The sequence below is a fragment of the Mesocricetus auratus genome, unplaced genomic scaffold, assembly GCF_017639785.1.
Source record: "Mesocricetus auratus isolate SY011 unplaced genomic scaffold, BCM_Maur_2.0 Super-Scaffold_100003, whole genome shotgun sequence".
Classification (NCBI taxonomy): Eukaryota; Metazoa; Chordata; class Mammalia; order Rodentia; family Cricetidae; genus Mesocricetus; species Mesocricetus auratus.
Window position 1 is genome coordinate 81,755,379 of NW_024429188.1, and position 19,478 is coordinate 81,774,856.

Sequence of the window (19,478 nt, forward strand, 5' to 3'; positions counted from 1 at the left end):
ATTTATTTAACAGCAAAAGTAAAACCCAGGGGCATCTGATAATGGTTGTTTCTTCACTTTCTGTCTTTCCAAATGTGTGCTGGAGATCATACTGATTCTGAAAATGCACACTGACTTGAAACTTATTTCAGTGTTCCAATCTGTGTGGAGGGAGGCAAAGGGAAAGAAGTTTCAGTTGCAAAACCTGTGCTCCTGTTAATTGCTGATTATTGTGATGTGCATGACAGCTTGTAGGTTTCTTGAGCTATGGCCATTTGATGAGTTGTCTCCATTTGGGGGTGGGGGAGGTGACCACAAAAATAATATGAATGAAAGTGCTCCCAATGAGGTGCGTTATCAATATACCTTCCTAAGCGGTTGTTGTGTCTCTTGTGGTTAAAGATAGACACAGTCACGTGTTCATGGGAGAACTTGTGGTACCTTTCCTTATCTCTTGGCCTCTTTCCTGGGCCTCAAGATTCTAGGCTGAAGGAAGAATGAAGGGATTTTCTTACCAAAATGTTGACTGTTCTCAAGCCAAGGAAACACAAGAAAGGAAAGAACTGTCCCATGTAGAATGGTGTTCCTGATAACAGCTAGAGAACCATTCTGGCCTTTGTGATTCCTTAGAAGAACTCTGTTCTTTAGACCACTGATTCCTTGTAATGCTTTATTGTTTTACCTCTGCTGCTGCAAACCTCTTGTAGTGTTCCACCTACATTACTGGCTGCCCTGTTTCTCTCTCTCATGCAGTCCTTTACTATTGAGATACTCAGTTATCATCTATAAAGTTGAGTTACAGAAGAAAACCAATTACAAATTCTCATGTTTTATGTGAGTTCATGGTTGATTCTGTGATGGACCACATTCATAATTATTCTTGGGTACATGGGGCCTGTAGACTACTGGTTGGACATATTGCTATTTTGTGCTACCTGGCCAGTCCTGAGCTCTCTTCTTTCTCCATCTGTCACCTTGCTTTCTCAACTTATTTCCCCCTCCCTCCCTCCCTCCCTCCCTCCCTCCCTCCCCTCTCTCTTTAAAACACAGAGTATCACTGTGATGTTAGTCTGTTCTAGAAGCATGGAGGAACTGGTGCAGACTCATTCATGCCCTGTGCATACTACCTCAGTCTCTGTGAGTTCATATGAGCTTTGAACATGTTGATTTAGAACAGTGGTTCTCAACTTACCTAATGCTGAGACCCTTTAAAACAGTTCCTTATGTAGTGGTGACCTCCAACCATAAAATTATTTTCATTGCTTCTTTATAACTATAATTTTGCTACTTTTGTGAATTATAAAGTAAATATTTGTGTTTGTGTTTTCCAGTGGTCTTAGATGATCCCTGGGAAAGGATCATTTGACCCTGGAGGGGTCAAGACCTGCAGGTTGAGAACCACTGCTTTAGAGGGTCTTATTTCCTTGGTGTTTTCCATCACCTCTGACTTGTATGTTTTTCTCCCCCCTTCCACAGAGATTCCCGAGCCCAGAGGGGAGGGATTTGATGAGAGACATCCCAATTAAAGCTGTGTGCTCCAAGGTCTCGCACACTGCCTGATGTCTGGCAGTGGGTCATCTATGTTTGTTCCCATCTGATGCAGGAGGGAGAATCTCTGATGATGGTTGAGCAAGGCACTTATCTGTGAGAACAGCATAATGAAGTCTTTTTATGGAGCATGAGTAATAAAAACCTAGAGACAGATATTGGGGTTAAAGCTGAAGATGAGAGAAGCAAAGCAGCCAGCCACTAGAGCCAGCCACTTCTACCAATGCTCAGACCAAAGTGTGATCCAGCAAACCTCAGACTGCATTTGATTGCACTGCTCCTCAGGCTGCAATGATCTCCCATCTCTTCTTACCTTATATTCTTCTCTAGTGCTGGGATTAAAGTTATGTGCCACCACTGCCTGGACTGTATGGTTAACTAGTTTGGCTAGCTTTGCATTCTGGATCTTCAGGCAAGCTTTGTTAGATCGAAGATACAATATCACCGAATTTTTATTGCTATGTTTTTATGTTGTTCTTTGGTTTTTGTACTTGTTTTAGAACAGTAGTATTTGGTTTGACCCTAGGCTTGTTACTAACGGGTCCTTTCAACTTACATTAACCCTTATTTCTTATCTATGATCTACCATGTGCTGGTAGCTTTTTTTCAGCACAGCATATTCATCTTGCTTCTCTCCATGTTTCCTTTCCCGGTGACTCCTGACTATGACCCCATTTTTACCAGTGTCCTTTCAGTTTGGCTCTCCTGCCAAAGATCTTTTTGCCTAGTTATCAGCTAGTGAGTTCTTTATTAATCCAATCCAAAGGCATCTTGGGTAAGACACATCTTCACAGTGTACAAAAAGATTATTCCATAACAATTTCCCCTTTTGGTCTAATTAAAAAAGAAGGTTTTAGCTTTAACATAGTAAAACTATACATAACAAAATATTCCTGGCTACGAGCTCCATTATTTCTCTGTTTATGTTTTGTCTGGATGGCCTGTCTATTGAGGAGAGTTTTGGTACTGGTCTACCACTATCAGTGTGTGGTGATCAGTAGGTGATTTAAAATACAGAAGACTTTCTTTTACCAACTAAGATGCTCTTGTGTTTGAAGCATAGATATGAAGAACTGCAATGTGCACTTTGATGGGTATACAGTGTCCTTTCCTATCTCTCATTGTTGGTTTTGGCTTAAAGTGGCTACAGTGGCTTGTTTCCTAGGTCTATTTGCTTGTACTACCCTTTCCCATCCTTTTATTCTGAGATGTCTATCTTTGACATTAAGGTATGTTTCTTGAGTGCAACAGAAGAATGGATACTGTTTTCCCATCCATTTTATTTGTCTGTGTATTTCATTGGGGAATTGAGACCATTGATATTTAGAGATATTATTTCTGTTATTTTGTTGTTGTTCTTGTTATGGTGGTGGTAGTACATATGTGCATGAGTGTGTGTGTGTTTTCCTTTTTTTGATTTACTTGTCTGAAAGAATTTATTCCATTTATTCCCCGTTTTTTTTCCCCTGGGTGTATTTAACCTGTTTAGGTTGGAGTTTCCTTCTAGCACCTTCTGTAGGACTGGATTTTTACTGGATCGCAACTTTAGTCCCAGAACTTGTCAGGCAGATGCAGTTGACTATCTGTGAGTCTGAGACCAGCCTAGCATGGGGTGAGTTTCATGATAAGCACAGCTACAAAGTAAGAGCCGGTCTTGAAAAAAAAATACAAAAAAACCCATAAAATGTATCAATTTTCTAAACAAATACAAAAGATACCCATTAATTACTCTGCCATCTTCCACTCAAACCATGTCAAAACTTTTTTTTATCTACATAGTAAACCCAAGTAGGAGACCTTTCACACCCTTTGAGAACCTGAGTCATAAAAAGTCTTAACTAACAGGCAGGGTATTGAAGATAGGATCTGAGACTTGAGTGAGACTAGGTCTCAAAAAGTGAGGCCTGGAAGGCATACTGGCAATTAGTTTCAATTACTGAGTTTAAAAGTCTTCCCTGGCAGGTGCAGAGAAAGTTAACGTTCTTTACCAGGTGGTTCCACTGGGGCTCGAACCCAGGACCTTCTGCGTGTAAAGCAGACGTGCTAACCACTACACTATGGAACCGGGCGTATGTCAACACTTTTAAGTCATCTTTCTGCACCTGTCTTTGTCCCATTTTTATCAGCTTTCCACAATACTAATATTTCAAAGTATACCATACAAACATAAAATTCTTATTGTCACTGACCTTGGGTAAATTGTAAATATTAACAAGACCGCAGACCTATAATAATCTCAGTTAAATTCACCCCTTCTAGTCTCATATTTTGTATCTTTTTCTACATCACGGGCATTAGTCTTCCCTTAATTCTGTTTCCAACTACAGGACATTTACATAGAGTCTTTTTCTAGCTAAGCATATATTTCATTATCTCACTTTATCTGGTAATTATTACTCTTGAATAAAGTCAACTATGATCTAGGCATAGTGGCCCATGTCTATAAATATAGAACTCTTAGGTAGAGTGAAGCAGGAAGATCAGAATTTCAAAGCCAGCCTGGACTACATAGTTAGAACAGATATTTTCAAAATGTACCAAGCAGATGGATAGGTTGCTATGTGGTTAGGAGCACATAATGCTTTTGCAGAGGACTGGAGTTCAGTCCCCAGCACATAGGTCTGACAGCTCACAGCTATCTGTAACTCCATCACCAAGAGATTCAATTCCACCTTCTGGTCTCTTTAGGTACTTCACATACTGTGCCCAGACCCACACACAGACCCGTAGAAACAGAATAAAAATAAATCTTTAAAAAGCAAAGCAGAAAGTAAAGTTAATATTTGAGACCATTTCATCACAAATGCAAACATCCAGTGGTATTCTAGATAATGTAATTTTAGTGGAAAGTTTATGTGCTATCCACTGATCTTGGCTGTGTTTATTCCTCCAGGGAATATATTCCTTTTCTTAATATTTATAATGGAGATGACCCTTTGAGTAACATTGGAAATACTTCCTTCTAAAAGGCCTGGACTCTACTGACTTAGGACTCTGCATGATTTTACAGAGGAACACTGCTATGCCAGTCAATCATCTGGAGTTGTCACATAAAAAGTAAATAGATACATTCATTTCCTAGAGCACTTTCTCTGCTCCAACTGTGTCAGAGACAATGTCTTCCTTGTGTTTTGCACATAGTGGTGTCAAAGGGCAAAATTACAACAATTTAATTAAAAGATTTAGTTGACTCTCTTTTCAATTTGAGGATTGGTTAGTACTTTACTAAATACAGTTGAAAGGATGTTCTAAGCGTAGGGCAGATGAGGTTGGTTTCTAAGACAGAGAAGAAATAGAAATATGCAGAAACACAGAACAAAAAGTCAAATTTATTTCTGACGTTTCTTTATAACATACACTTTAAAAATATATGTGCATACATAAAATGTGATTGGAACAAGTGTATTCCACATTTCTTCTCCCCAAAGTCCTTTTATATTTGTTTATGAAGTTCAGAAACAGGGCATTAACCCAATAGAGAAAGTAAGCGATAAATTAACATCATATTATGTCAGGTTATTTTTGTGAAAATTAAAGGATTAAAAGGTTATAAAGATTAATACTTACCATTTTAGTTGAGATTTTTGGGAAATTTGCGGTTATCTTTCCTTATAATTTATTAGAAGGTCAAAATCAACTTAATTTCAGTTGGAATACTATTAATGGTGATTCAACTTTGAATTTTAGTTTGGTCTGTTGGACTAGAAGTGTAGTAAACACAATGGCTATCTATATCTTTTACATGTATATATATATATGAAGTGTTTGTTTATTGAATAAAAAATTAAATAAGTGCTTTCTCAAAACATTTGTTGAACAGGTGATATTTTTATTTCCATTTATTTTTATTCCTTTTTAAAACTATGTATTTGTTGTCTGTATGTATGCACATACACGTCATAGAATTCATGGGAAAGTCAGAGGAAAATGTATAAGATTCATCCCAGGGAGTCCCAGGGATCAAATTAAGGATTTCAAACCAGACAGCAAATGCCTTTACCTACTAAACCATCTTCTCAGATCTATCCGTATCAATTTTCTTCCAACCAAGTACTAACCAGGCCTGACCCTGCTTAGCTTCTGAAATCAGATGAGATCGGGCGTGTTCAGAGTGGTATGGCTGTAGACTCATTTATTTCTATTTTCTATGTCTTACAATCATTTAATGGTTAAGCTACACCCCCAGACTAAGTGACACCATTGGTATATTTACATATATAAAATGCTGCCACATTATTCACAATGAGAACTGAACTTAGAAAAAATATTGAATGTAACTAAAATAAGCAAGCAGTTTTCTATTCTCAAGTATTATATGCTTAAGGACTATCGTGATACAAAATGGATAGTCAAGCAAATGTGAACCAGTCCAAGGAATGGCTCAGCACCTTGAGGTCCTTGTTGCACAAATATGAATACCTGAGTTTAATCCCCCCTCCCCCTGCCCCCCCACTAATGAAGAAAAATACTTATTTTAAAAATGGAAATCAAGTAAGGCAAACCAAATTTGTTTTGAAAGATGAATAGCCACTAATGTATTCTTTTGTGCTGTAAGGCCTAAGGAAAAAATAGTATTTTCTATGGTGAGATTATTTTCACTTCCCTCTTAATTGGTTTTGCTTGTGTCAGACGAGATGTCATGTTTGTGCTCATTTAGCTTTCCTTGAGTATATCAGTATGTTTGTTAGACATGAATGGTTATGCGTATGTTTGTGCATGCTCTTAAAATGCTTTTTGAGGATAGTCACAGGGTAATTTAACCCTGTAGTTCAAAGCAGAGCTGATGATGTGATCAGAACCATTGAGAATTTACAGCCTGCTCCAGGATCCAAAGCTTCACTATAACAGGACTTGGGAGAAGCATTATTTCATTGGTGAAGACAATTTAGCTAAAAGCTGTTGGTTGCATCTGCTCTGATAAGAGTGGGAGAAAGGGTGATAATTGCGAGGGTGGATGTGTTGGGAAGTAGGGACGCCTGTCCCAGAGGTAGTTATACAAAAGGTCTGTCTTTGCTGGCAGTGAATATGTGGCTTTTACTTTCCCTTTGTGTCCTCACAAGCTATCTCTGAAGGGTGTCCTATCTCCTCAGTCTCAGGTTTGAGGTGGACTCTGAGCAACCTCTGTTACAAATGGATGGCCTGGCTCCCTCTTCTGGTACTTTAGGACAGAGCAAGGTGAATGGAGGGAAGTGGCAAGGAGACAGATCAGGTTTTCCATGACATCACATGGCTCACTTGTGTCCTGGTAGCTTGTGTCCTTGTCCCCTTTAAACTGTTACTGAGAAGTGATCTCAGCTGCTGTGAATTGGAAAGAGAAGCAGAAGTCACGAGTCTTGTAGCAGATGCTTGTACTCAATAGGGCTCCTACTTTTTACTTTCCTCCGACATACCTTATACTTTAAACCTAATTTTCATTCTTATGGGTAGAAACACTCTTGCCTTCTTTCATCTTCTGATACTCATAATTTACATAAAAAGAGAAAACCTTTTTAGGGAAGCAGAGAGATGGCTCAGTGGTTAAGGGCGCTGGCTGCTTTTACAGAGGACCTGGATCTAATTTCCAGCACCCACAGGACAATTTAAAGACCTCTGTAACTCCAGCTTCATGGGATCTGATGGCCTCTTCTGGTCTTCTAGAACACCAGACACACACGTGGTGCAGTGACATACATGCAGGCCAAGACTCTCATACATATGAAATAAGAATTAACAAATCTAAAACAATATCTTAGTCCTATTCATTTTATTTTCTCCATTTTACAGATGGGAAAATTGGATTCTGAGAGGTTGTCACTTAGTATCAGCCAGGAAGCTGTTGTCAGAGCTAAAATCCATGCTGAGAAACCTGGCAAGCTGGTCTCTGATGACATGTTCTGCTTTGCGAAGTGTTTGCTGCATGAAGTCTTTTTGTTCTCAATAAGATAGGATCTCTCTCCCCTTGCAGCACATCCTGACATCTATAGGAGCGTCCACTGATTATCATATTCTGTACTGTATTATAAAGATCTGTTTTCAGAGTCAGAATACAAGTTCTTCTCTAGAATGCATTTGGGAAAGTCACACACTTTGCATCAGTTCAGATCTGCAAAGTGAGAGAGTTTTAACCAATCAATGGTTCTAATTTCAGATGAGATTGGTTGTTTGGCTCCGAAGTACTAAAGAGTAAACCTCTAGCTGCTGGGAATGCAGCCACTCAGTTCCAGGTGACTGTGGTCACACTGGGATGTTGGTCTAGGGCAGTCACATAGTCTGATTTTTTTCAGGATGAATGCATATTTTGTAATCTTAATAAATGGTGCTTCTTGAATTTGAATTGCTAGATCAATTAAAATAGAAATTAAATGTTTTCACACTTAATCTTGGCCAATGGCAAACAAGCATTCTGTTTTTTTTGGTTAAGCACCTATAAAAATTGGAGGAACCCAGGAAGGGAAAATAGTTAAGTTTTCCTGGGTAAACTGGGAGGCGGGCAGAAGGGGGGATGGGAACGGAAACATGAAGGACCCAGAAGACCAAGTTGAGGGAGGAATGAAGTGGGAGAGCAATAAAGCGATGTCTTGATAGACAGAGTCACTATGGGATTTGGAAGACACCTGGTGATAGAGAAATTCTCAGGAACCCACAGGATGACCCCAGTTAAGACTCCTAGCAATAGTGGAGAGGGTGCCTGAACTGGCCTTCCTCTTTAATAAGATTAGTGACTAGCTTAATTGTCATCATAGAACCTACATCCAGTAACATATGGAAGCAGATGCAGTGACCCACAGATAAGCAAAGGACTGAGCTCCTGGAGTTGAGTTTAGAGAGGGAGGAGGGATTGTATAAACAAGGTGTGTGGGGGGGGGTCAAGAGCATGATGGGGAAAACCACAGAGACTGCTGAACCAAGTTATTGGAGCTCACAGTCTATGGACTGATAACTGGGGGACATGAATGGGACTGAACTTGGCCTTCTGAATGTGGGTGACAGTAATGTGTCTTGATCTGTTGCAGGAACTCCTGGCAGTAAGAACAGGATGTAACCTGGGTGTATGAACAGGCCTTTTGGAGCCCATTCCCTATGGAGGGATACCTTGCTCAGCCTAGATACACGGGGGAGGCCTTGGTCCTGCCTCAACTTGGTATGGCAGATTTTGTTGACTCCACAAAGAAAGCCTTAACTCCTCTAAGGAGTAGATGCAGCGGTGGGGTGAAGGCAAGAAGGTCAGAGGGTGGGAGAAGGGGATGGAGGGGGAACTGGGGTTAGTAATAAAATAAAAAATATTTTAAATAAAAATAAATAAATGATCAAATGTCAAAAATAAAAATGTTTCTACATAAATGGGTACTCTAATATCTTTCTACTATTCCTTTCTTAAGAAATAGTTCTGTGGGGTGTTGGTGATACGCGCCTTTAATCCCAGCACTTGGGAAGCAGAGGAAGGTGGATCTCTGGATCTCTGTGAGTTTAAAGCCAGCCTGGTCTACAGAGCAAGGTTAAGGACAGGCTCCAAAGCGATACAAAGAAACCCTGTCTGGAAAAAAAAAGAATTCGTTCTAAGTACCATCTCTTAATATATTTAGCAATCAGTAGAATTAAGGAGGAAATATATCAACCATCAAGATTTACTCAACTATTAAAAAATTAGACATATACTTTTCTCCATGTACTGTTTTGGTCAGATCCTGAGTACTACAAACACCTTTGGAAGTCTTACTTGTTACAAAGAATGAAATAAACTATTTCAGTACTTTTCAGGTTCCACAGCAAGATCTTTGAGTTGCTCAGGTCATCTGAGGATAATACTGAATAACACTCTTGATGAGCATCTAAAAATAAGTGTGAAAGATTCACTTCCGCCATAGCACAGCATTTGTACCAAATGGACAATGAAAATCGATATTTGTAAGGAACCAAAATGTGTCACTCTTGAAAAAGAATGAAAATGTATGACACTGCGTTATCAACTTCTCAAAATTATCCAAGAACATACAGTAATTTCCTTCCTGGATTGGATTTAAGATGTGGAATTTTCTTTCTCCTTTTATTGGTGCTTTGGTGTTACAACTTTTTTGGAGTTAGAGTGTTTCCTTAAAAAGAAAGTAAGTTTAAACTTGCTTCCCTGGGAGTTCTTTCTAGGTTGTGTTTTTAGTAAAAGGGAGACAGAGATGGTTACATATTAGCTAGTAGAATACCCCCAGGCACAGAATAGAATGCAATCTCTTTGGCATTCTGCAGATTAGAAAATGCTGGTGCTGGAAGGGACTCCCACAGTTCCTTAGCAGTTGTGCTAACCGTCTCCGGCCCTTGTGATAGTTATCTCCAAAACCCTGCCTAGCTCATCTGAAAACTGGGGCAGCTGAGGCCCAGGGTCAATGTGTATGTTTACTCTGGATTACTTTTTCAGAACAAAGGGAGCTGACTATGAAAATATCCAAAGGAATTCAGATTACAAAAATTTAATGATAATTTTCTGGACATTTCAAATAAATGACTAAATTTGAGATGCAGGAATGAAATTTGCTAGAGTTTTCCACATTTCTAAATAAATTATAACACATTTTGGGTATTTATGTGAGAATAAATACAAGTTAATCACTTAATAAAGAGATCCATTGATCCTTGCCTAGGTCATGGCAGGGACTTAGTATATATGAAGTTGGCAACCACAAGCACCAGAAAACACTGTCATTGGTTCTTTTTATTTAGTGTTTTCAATCTAGATATATTTCAGACTGGCAAAGAAAGTAATTTTGCGACATTAAGAATAAATTTTCGTAGAAGCTGCAGTATGATATAGTAAACCCCTTATACACACATTTTGATTTTCCCTTTCTTTCTTTTTCTTTTCCTTTTCTCTTAAATTTTATTTTTATTTTGTTTAATTTTTAGGGGGAGATGGGGATGGGTGAGATCAGGAGACATGATGTGAAAGACACAAAAAATAGAGTTTAAACATTTTTAGAAGAATAATTTTTTTGTATTTAAGCTTATACCTGCTTTTCAGGTGGAAACTAAACTATTGAATTTTACTATGAGACTGCTACAAAAAGGAGATTTGACTTAAATGTGCTTCTTGCTTGATCCACAAAAAGAAAAATATATAATTTATTGCTTAAAATTTCATGTACTAATATATATGTATATATATTATGTTATTATATAACTAAAACCTCATTAATCACTAGACTTCCTTCACCTGCTTAAGGGCTAATAGTAGCTGTCAAGACACAGAATACAATTTATGTATATTGTTCTCATTGTTCTGCACAAGTGGGAAAAGTAAACTGGTAGTTTGAAGTTTTAATCTGTTTCCTTCTCCAAAAAAGTTCAGCCATGCAATGTCTTTAAGACTGAATCAGGAGAGATGACATGTATTTTAATTACGACAGAATTAACGGATGCTGTATCATATGACCCTCTCAACATGAACTTGGCTTTTATGTTCTTCTCTCACATATTAGTTGGCATAGTCTCCAACCAACAGTGTTTTCCTTATACTTTTCTCTTGCTCACAAACCCCTACAGCATGACATTTTAAAGTATTTACATGGCATTTGCATGTATTAAAATAGTTTTTAAATTACATTTTAAAGTTACCATGATATTTTCATGCATATGTGTATTCTAGTTTGCTTCTCTGTAGGTGTGACAAAAATATTGGCCAATACCTATAGGCAGAGTTTTCCTGTCCTGACTGCCTGCTCCCAAATACCCAGCAGTTGCTCCTCAAATAACTAACTCGGAGGCTTAATATAAATTAGAGATGCTTGACCGATAGCTCAGGCTTATTGCTAAATGAACTCTTACATTTGAGCATATTTCTATTTATCTGTGTGCTGCCCCATCCCATTTGGTATGTCTGATTCATCTGTCATGCTGGTGACTCCTCCAATTTCGACCTCTATCTTCCAGTCATTCTCAGTTTGGCTTTCCTGCGTAACTTTCTGCATGGCTACTGGCCTGTCAGTTTTTTATTAACCAATGAGAGTAGTATGCGTTACAGAGTAGACAAGAATTATTCCACAGGGAGAGAGAATAATTTGAAGAAAGGTTGTTTATTTGGCTTAAAAGTTAACAGTCCATCATCAAGAGAAGACTGGACAGGAATTCAAGGCAGGAGCTTGAAGACAGGAATTGAATGAAGTTGAGGTCATGGAAGAACACTAATATCCTAATGTGCTTTCTGCAGCTTGCTGAGGTTGCTTTCCTATACCACTCAGGACTGTTTGCCAAGGGTGGCACAGTCCAAAGTGGAATTGGCCCTCATACAGTAATCACTGATCAATAAAATGACACACGGGCTTCCTAAGTCCTCAATTGACGGTCCTTCTTCTCAGGCAACTCTAGTTTGTGTTAAGTTGAATAAAATCTAACTAGCATAGTGCGTTTCATGCCCTTGTAGTCGTTGCTCTTTTCTTTCCCCCAAATAGTAAACAGTCTCTGTTCTGCTTCTATGTCACATCTGTGGCATTATCTTCTGTTTCGATCCTCTCCTAAAATCTCTTTCTCCCCTCTCAGAGACTTTACACAAACACACACACACACACACACACACACACACACACACACAGAGACACAGAGAGAGACAAAGAGATATTTAAATCCACATTCTGTAAATGAGAGAAAACATGCAGTCTTTGTCTACGTCATTAAACAGAATGACTTCTAATTCCATCCATTTTTCTGTAAATGTAATGATTTCATTTTTCTTACCGCTTAATAAAATCCCACTGTGTCTATGTACCACATTTTAATCTGTTCATATGTTCACAGAAATATATGCTGGTTCCATTTTCTATCTATTGTGAATAGAGCAATGGTTGCAAAAAGGGAAAGAAATGAAGGAAGAAAAGAAACATGGATAAGGTTTCTCTGTGGCATGCTGACATAGAGTCCTTTGTATAGCTTAGTTGCATGGTATTTCTATTTGTAGGTTTTTGAGACATCCTTGTGCTGCCCTCCATAGTGGCTTCAGCAGTTTACTTTCCCATCAGAAGTGCGCAAATGTTCCCATTTCCACATATTTTCATTAGCATTTTCTTTCATTTGATTTCTTCTCTTCTGACTGGGATGACATAGAACCTCAAAATCTGCATTAATTTCCATTTCCCTGATGCCCAAGGGTGCTAAACACTTTTTTTTGTATTAGTTGTTTTTATTTCTTCTTTGGATAACTGTCTATTCAGTTCACTATCTTATTTACTACTGGTATAGCTTTTTGCATGTGTTTAATTTTTACTATTCCTTTTTTTACTATTTATGTGTTTGGGGTAAAGTGGGGGGCATTCATGTCATGGCATACATGTGGAGTTCAGAGAACAATCTTTTAGAAGTAGGCTTTCTCGTTCCATCTTTACATGGGTTCTGGGTATCAAACTCAAGTTATCAGGCTTGGCACCTTAATCCACCGAGCAATCTCACTGACCCTTATTTTTGTCATTTTAAAATGTATTCAAGATATTACTATCCTATGTAATATATAGTTGGCAAAGATTGTTTCCTATTTTATGTTGCTGACTTTTTAAAATCTAGTGATTGTTCTATTTGCATTGTGAAAGATTGTTAAGTTTGTGTGATCCCATTTGTCAATTCTTAAAATATTTCATTTACTATTTGAGTCCTCTTCAGAAAACATTTGCATATGCCTGTAGCTTAAAATATTAATGTTTCACAGTCTATAACTTTCATGTCTTGGATCAAGGCCTCTGACTGTGTTGATCTTAATGCTTATTTTGCCCCATCTCCTAAGTAGTTTAGAAGCTCTTCTTTGCCAGAGAGGAACACATCTTCTTTGTTCTAACAGGTTTTCCACATCACCTACAGTCTCATGAATACATCTTCAAATGTTTGCTGAATAAATAGATCAATGATATTTATGGAAATTGCATCTTGTAGCAACAAAAAGCAAAACACCAAATGAATGTAATCTCAGTCTTATGATCTAAAGCAACAGACCAAGTGTTCTCACGATGAGCAGATCTTCCTGATCATTTTTATATCTTAGAAAATGAATATGAAAGGGAAAATGCATCATTTTGCAAATGCAGTAGTGAGAATAGCATATGGAATTCGCTATTGCTAAATGAATGTTCAATTTAAAGCAACGATTTAGCTATACATCCTTGGTCATGTCGATTAACCTCGAAAATGCTCAGTTTCCTTGCAAAATAAATGGAGGGTTTGTTATATACTTTCTGTATGCCTTCTATTCCACAAATTTATGGGTTTTAGATGGCATATTTCAGCCTTAGTTAGCAGTGTGTCAGTATGTGTATATGAATTCTGAGGATGTAGAATCATCAATTTGTGTCTTTTGGGAGTACTTATGTGTTTATTAAATACATGTAGCTTCTGTCTTGGGTACATGGTATTGCAATCTAGTTTCAGAGACACCAAATGGCTCTAGGATACAATAAAAAGATTTAGTACTTCTGGGGAAATAAGGATGATGGGAGAAAAGAGATGCCGAAGAAAGACTTTAGTTAAGTAATGGATGAAAACTGGGTAAAACAAGGATAGCACTTGCATGTAAAAGGAAACAAGAGAAACATCTTCCTTCACTCCCTCACTTTCCTTCATTTACCCGTCTATACTTAAAGTACCTCTACTATCCCACAAAGTAATTCATCATTAACCACAGTTCATGATTGAAAGCGTCATAGAAACTGTAATCCAGTTTCCCTGATTTTAAGTGGGTAAAGTGCTTGCTGTGTAATCCTAAGGAACTGCATTAGGATGCTTATGCCTAGCAATCATTTAAAAAGTTGGGTGTGGCAGCTTTGGGGAATAGAGTCAGGTGGATCGATGGAGCTCAATGGCAGCAAAATGATGAGTGCTGGTTTCAGTGTCTTAAACTTTTGTGTAGAGCCTGTGGGAGTCAATGTGTATGTTTACTCTGGATTACTCTTTTAGAACAAAGGGAGCTGACTATGAAAATATCCAAAGGAATTCAGATTACAAAAATTTAATGATAATTTTCTGGACATTTCAAATAAATGACTAAATTTGAGATGCAGGAATGAAATTTGCTAGAGTTTTCCACATTTCTAAATAAATTATAACACATTTTGGGTATTTATGTGAGAATAAATACAAGTTAATCACTTAATAAAGAGATCCATTGATCCTTGCCTAGGTCATGGCAGGGACTTAGTATATATGAAGTTGGCAACCACAAGCACCAGAAAACACTGTCATTGGTTCTTTTTATTTAGTGTTTTCAATCTAGATATATTTCAGACTGGCAAAGAAAGTAATTTTGCGACATTAAGAATAAATTTTTGTAGAAGCTGCAGTATGATATAGTAAACCCCTTATACACACATTTTGATTTTCCCTTTCTTCCTTTTTCTTTTCCTTTTCTCTTAAATTTTATTTTTATTTTGTTTAATTTTTAGGGGGGATGGGGATGGGTGAGATCAGGAGACATGATGTGAAAGACACAAAAAATAGAGTTTAAACATTTTTAGAAGAATAATTTTTTGTATTTAAGCTTATACCTGCTTTTCAGGTGGAAACTAAATTATTCAATTTTACTATGAGACTGCACCAAGGCATGGTAGCCAGTGCTTGGAATCCAAGCATTTGGAAGATGGTAGCAAGAGGGTCAGGAATTCATCACTAGCTTTGGGTACATTTTGAGCTTAAGGTCAGTCTGAATTATATTTGAGACAGAAATACACATTGAGAAAACTAAAAAAATGGTAGTGCACAGCTATAACCAATATTTGTGAGGAGGAAACTGGGTGATTGGAAACTCAAGCCCAGCCTTATCATAGGAAAAATAGAGGAGGAAAAAGCAGACTATCTATTGTCTCAAACCATTTCTACTACTGAAGGAATACCTCAGTATTTAAGTTCTTTACAAGGAACTAATCCTCCCATTTGTCCTCATGGCTTAATAATGATTATGGGAAAGAACACACATTTAATCCATGACATCTTCCTTTGCTTTGCTACCATTTCAAGTCCTTTTGACATGGTAAGTGTGTTGAGTTCATCCAAGTAGGTTCAAAATTTCTGACTCTTTCTAGTATAAACTCCAAAGTCTAAATTCCCAAATCTAATGGAAATCAACTCTAAATCAGTCCCGGGTTAGACTCAAGATAGCATTCATTCTGAGGGAATGACTTTACTACAGCTGTGACTCTACTAAATAATCACAAAAAATGTATATGTGTCTAAACCACAATGGTTAAAAATTGAATATACTGAGTTCTCGTATCACAGCTTGTAATACTAGTCTCTGAAAAGGTTAAGTAAGTCTGGAGAAAGAAATAGGCAAGATATATATAGAGGTTTTGTGAAATCAGAATGCAGGGAAGAATTCAAATCAAAAGCAAGCAAACAAAAGAAGTGTCAGTGGCCAGATCTGGGAGTGTTTATATAACAAAATAAATAAAATTGTGCCAAGGTATAATCCAAAGTTTCCCACTGATATAAATGATAATGAAAGTAATAAGTAAGACTTTCAGAAAGGCTCAGTGGGTAAAGGCGATTGCTGCCAAACCCAACAACCCAAAAGAAAAAAACAACTATTCCAAGTTCTTCTCAGACCTATTTATGCACCATAACATACATGTATACACACAGACACAGACATACACACACACACACACATACACGTACACATGATGATAAAATCAAGTAATAAAAGTTGAAAAATAGCATATATGGATCAAAAACAACTGTGGTACATTAAGAAGACATACTTTCTAAATCCATTAATAGAAACCACTAAAATTGTAACCAAATATGTAGTGAGAAAAAGCAGGTCAGTAGTTGTCTGGGAATGGATGTTGCAGAAAGGGTGGATTATAAAAGTATGTAAATAATCCCTTTGGGCTGATTGAAATATTTGCCATCTTAATCGTGGTGTGCTTTTATGTCAAAATAATCCAATTTAAGACTTCAAATATGTTGTCTGTTTCTACTCAAATACACCTCAATAATGTTTTAAAATATAATCTACCTGACTTTATCTAGAGTTCTTGTCATTACATCACAGTTGCCTGTCTGTGATAGACATAGAACTTCCAAGGATGGTGAATAGAAAGAATTCACTATTTGTAGGGTGATTCATTAGTTAGGATCTTCCAGGTTGAGAATCATAGTATCATGTCAGACTTCAAACAATGACAAGACATATAAAATAACCCTTTTTATAGGCCCCGACTAATTGAATATTGAAGTTTCATATATGTCAATCCCTATTAATTTGAATTTTTTCAGAGGGGTTATGACTAAGAAGGGCATATAATACAGAAATTGTGTTTAGAGATAGACATAAATCATTAGAATGATAAAAATGACATCTGCAAATTGATAAAAGTAGATTTCAGTGAGTTCAAGGCCAGTCTGGTGTACAAAATGATTTACAGGACAGCCAGGGCTACAAAGAGAAACCTTCTCTAGAAAAACACACATATATGTTTATTAGGATTGTGCCATAGATAATAATCCAAAATGTTTAACACATTTTTATTTCAATTTTCCTTGGACATCCTTTGAAGGAAATGAACAAAAATCATTTTTATATTTTTAGTTTATGCATTATTTTGTTGCTTATTGTATAGTTGAATCCAAACTTCTATTAAGTTTTATTTTATTATACTAAGAACACTTGGAGTGGTTTTTAACTCTAGACAGACTTTTACATGCTCAAATATGACATTATTGTATCTATTGGCACAATGTTATATAGTAGGTCTATAGACACCACCTTGGAATTGTATGCCCATTGATTATTAATCCTTCTCTCTTCGCTTTCCCACAGGCCCTGATAATCTCCTTGCAAGGCTCTTTGAAGCATTTACTCTTCTACAGCTTCTATGTAGTTCAATCATGATGTTCTATATCATAAGATTTCCAATGAGTAATACTCCATTGTGTAAATGTACCACATTTTCTCTATCCACTCTTCAGTTGAGGGGCATCTAGGTTGCTTCCAGGTTCTGGCTATTACAAATAATGCTACTATGAACATAGTGGAGCAGATGCCCTTGTTGTATGAACTTGCCTCATTTGGATATATGCCTAAGAGTGGAATTGCTGGGTCTAGTGGCATATTAATTCCCATTTTCCTGAGGAATCTCCATACTGATTTCCAAAGAGGCTGTATGAGTCGGCACTCCCACCAGCAGTGGAGGAGTGTTCCTCTCTCTCCACATCCTCTCCAGCATAAATTGTCTTCGGTGTTTACAGTTTCCTGTTCTGTACATATTGGAATTATTGGCATCTCATGATTGTCTTTGACAATTGTCATTGCTCTTCACTCAACTTTCTACTGAGGTACATCCTTATTAAGGAAAACCTCCCTGAACATCTGATGTAAAGAAACAATGCCTGCCTCCTTTTTCTCTGATCTTGTTAATCTCTTTGTTATGCATTTTTTGTTTTTGCTTTTTTGTATGATTCTTATGGTTTGGTTTTTGTTATGTTTCAATGCAACAAGTCGTCTACTTATACTGAATATTGGGTTTCTTTTATCTTTCCAGTATCACTTGAATAAAGAGTTCTGTTGGTTAAAATTTAACCCGAATATGTGAAAACTTTTGTTTAAAGTATCAAGAGGCTCAAAGGGCATGTTCCTGAATTTTAAAATGAGTGAATTTAAATTACATAGGTAGAGAAAAATGAAAAAGCTCTTCCTTATATTTGTATAGCATTTTGAAAGTTATTTCTTTCACTTTTTTAGATTACCTCATTTCCTTCATCCCTTTCCTGACTTCAAACCCTCCTTTATACTCTTCCTTGCTTCTTTCCCTTTTTCAAATTCATGGCCTCTTTTTTCGCTGATTCTTAATGTATACACACACACACACACAAGAATAACTTGTTCAGTCTGTGTAATGCTACTTGTCTATATATTTGCTGTGAAATTGTGTCTCCTAGGAATATAAAAATCTATACCAATGAAGTCTCACCAGCATGACTACCTGAACATGATCTAAAGAAGGATAACAGCAAGAGATATACTACTATGGTGGTAGTGGAGGGTAGGGGACCTCAGCCAGAGACAAAGAAATACAGACAACCAAGTATTGCTGAGAGCAGAAGTTATCCTCTCCGGGGAAGAGAACACCAATTCATTATCTAATACCAAATTTCCAGCTCTGTAAATATACACATACATATAGCATTTCACACTGTTCTAAATACACTTGTAAATAATCAAATTTAAGCTTCAAGCTAGCTAGCATTACGTTCATTTTACAAGTCAGAAACATTGCCTAGGAAATGGATGGCACTAGAAGAAACCATCCTCATGAGGTAACCCAGTCACAAAAAGAGAAACATGGCATGTACTCTCTTATATATGGATTTTATACATAGATCTGGTGAGTGCCAGCCTACAATCCCATCGCCAGAGAGTCTGGGAAACAGAACCTTCATTCAATGGCTAATGGAAGCAGAGGCAGACTCCCACAGCTAAACACCGAACTGAACTCAAGGAATCCAGTGACAGAGAGGGAGGACTGATGAGCAAAGGGGTTAAGACTGGGCTGGTTGAACCCCCAGAAACAGCTGACCTGACAAGGGTTAGCTCTTGAATCCTAAACTGATGGCTGGGAATCCAGCATGGGACTGATCAAGATCCCCTGAATGTGGGTGTCATTGAGGATGCCTAGGTAATCTCTTGAGCCTTGGGTAGTAGATCAGTATTTATCCCGGGTAGACAAATGGACTTTGGGCACCCATCCAACAATGAGAGATGTACCCTCATCCTGGACTCTTGGGGGGAGGGTCTAGGCCCTGCCCTGGTTGAAATGACAGACTACAGACACCCCCATGGTGGGCCTCACCTTCCCTGGGGAAATGAGGGGATATTGGGGGGGCTGGTGGGAGGGCACGGGAGGAGGGGAGGGAAAGGGAGAGGGACCTGGAATTGACATGTGAATCAACCTTGTTTCTAATTTAAATTTAAATCTAAAAGTAAAAAAAGAAAACACTGCCTAGGGCTAGAGAAA

General features: G+C 37.6%; 1 non-coding gene across 1 annotated transcript; it reads right to left on the reverse strand.

Moving 5' to 3' along the window:
• Nucleotides 1-3,519: 3,519 nt before the first annotated feature.
• Trnav-uac lies at nucleotides 3,520-3,592 on the reverse strand. Its single transcript has one exon. It is a non-coding gene; the product is annotated as a tRNA-Val (tRNA).
• Nucleotides 3,593-19,478: the final 15,886 nt, after the last annotated feature.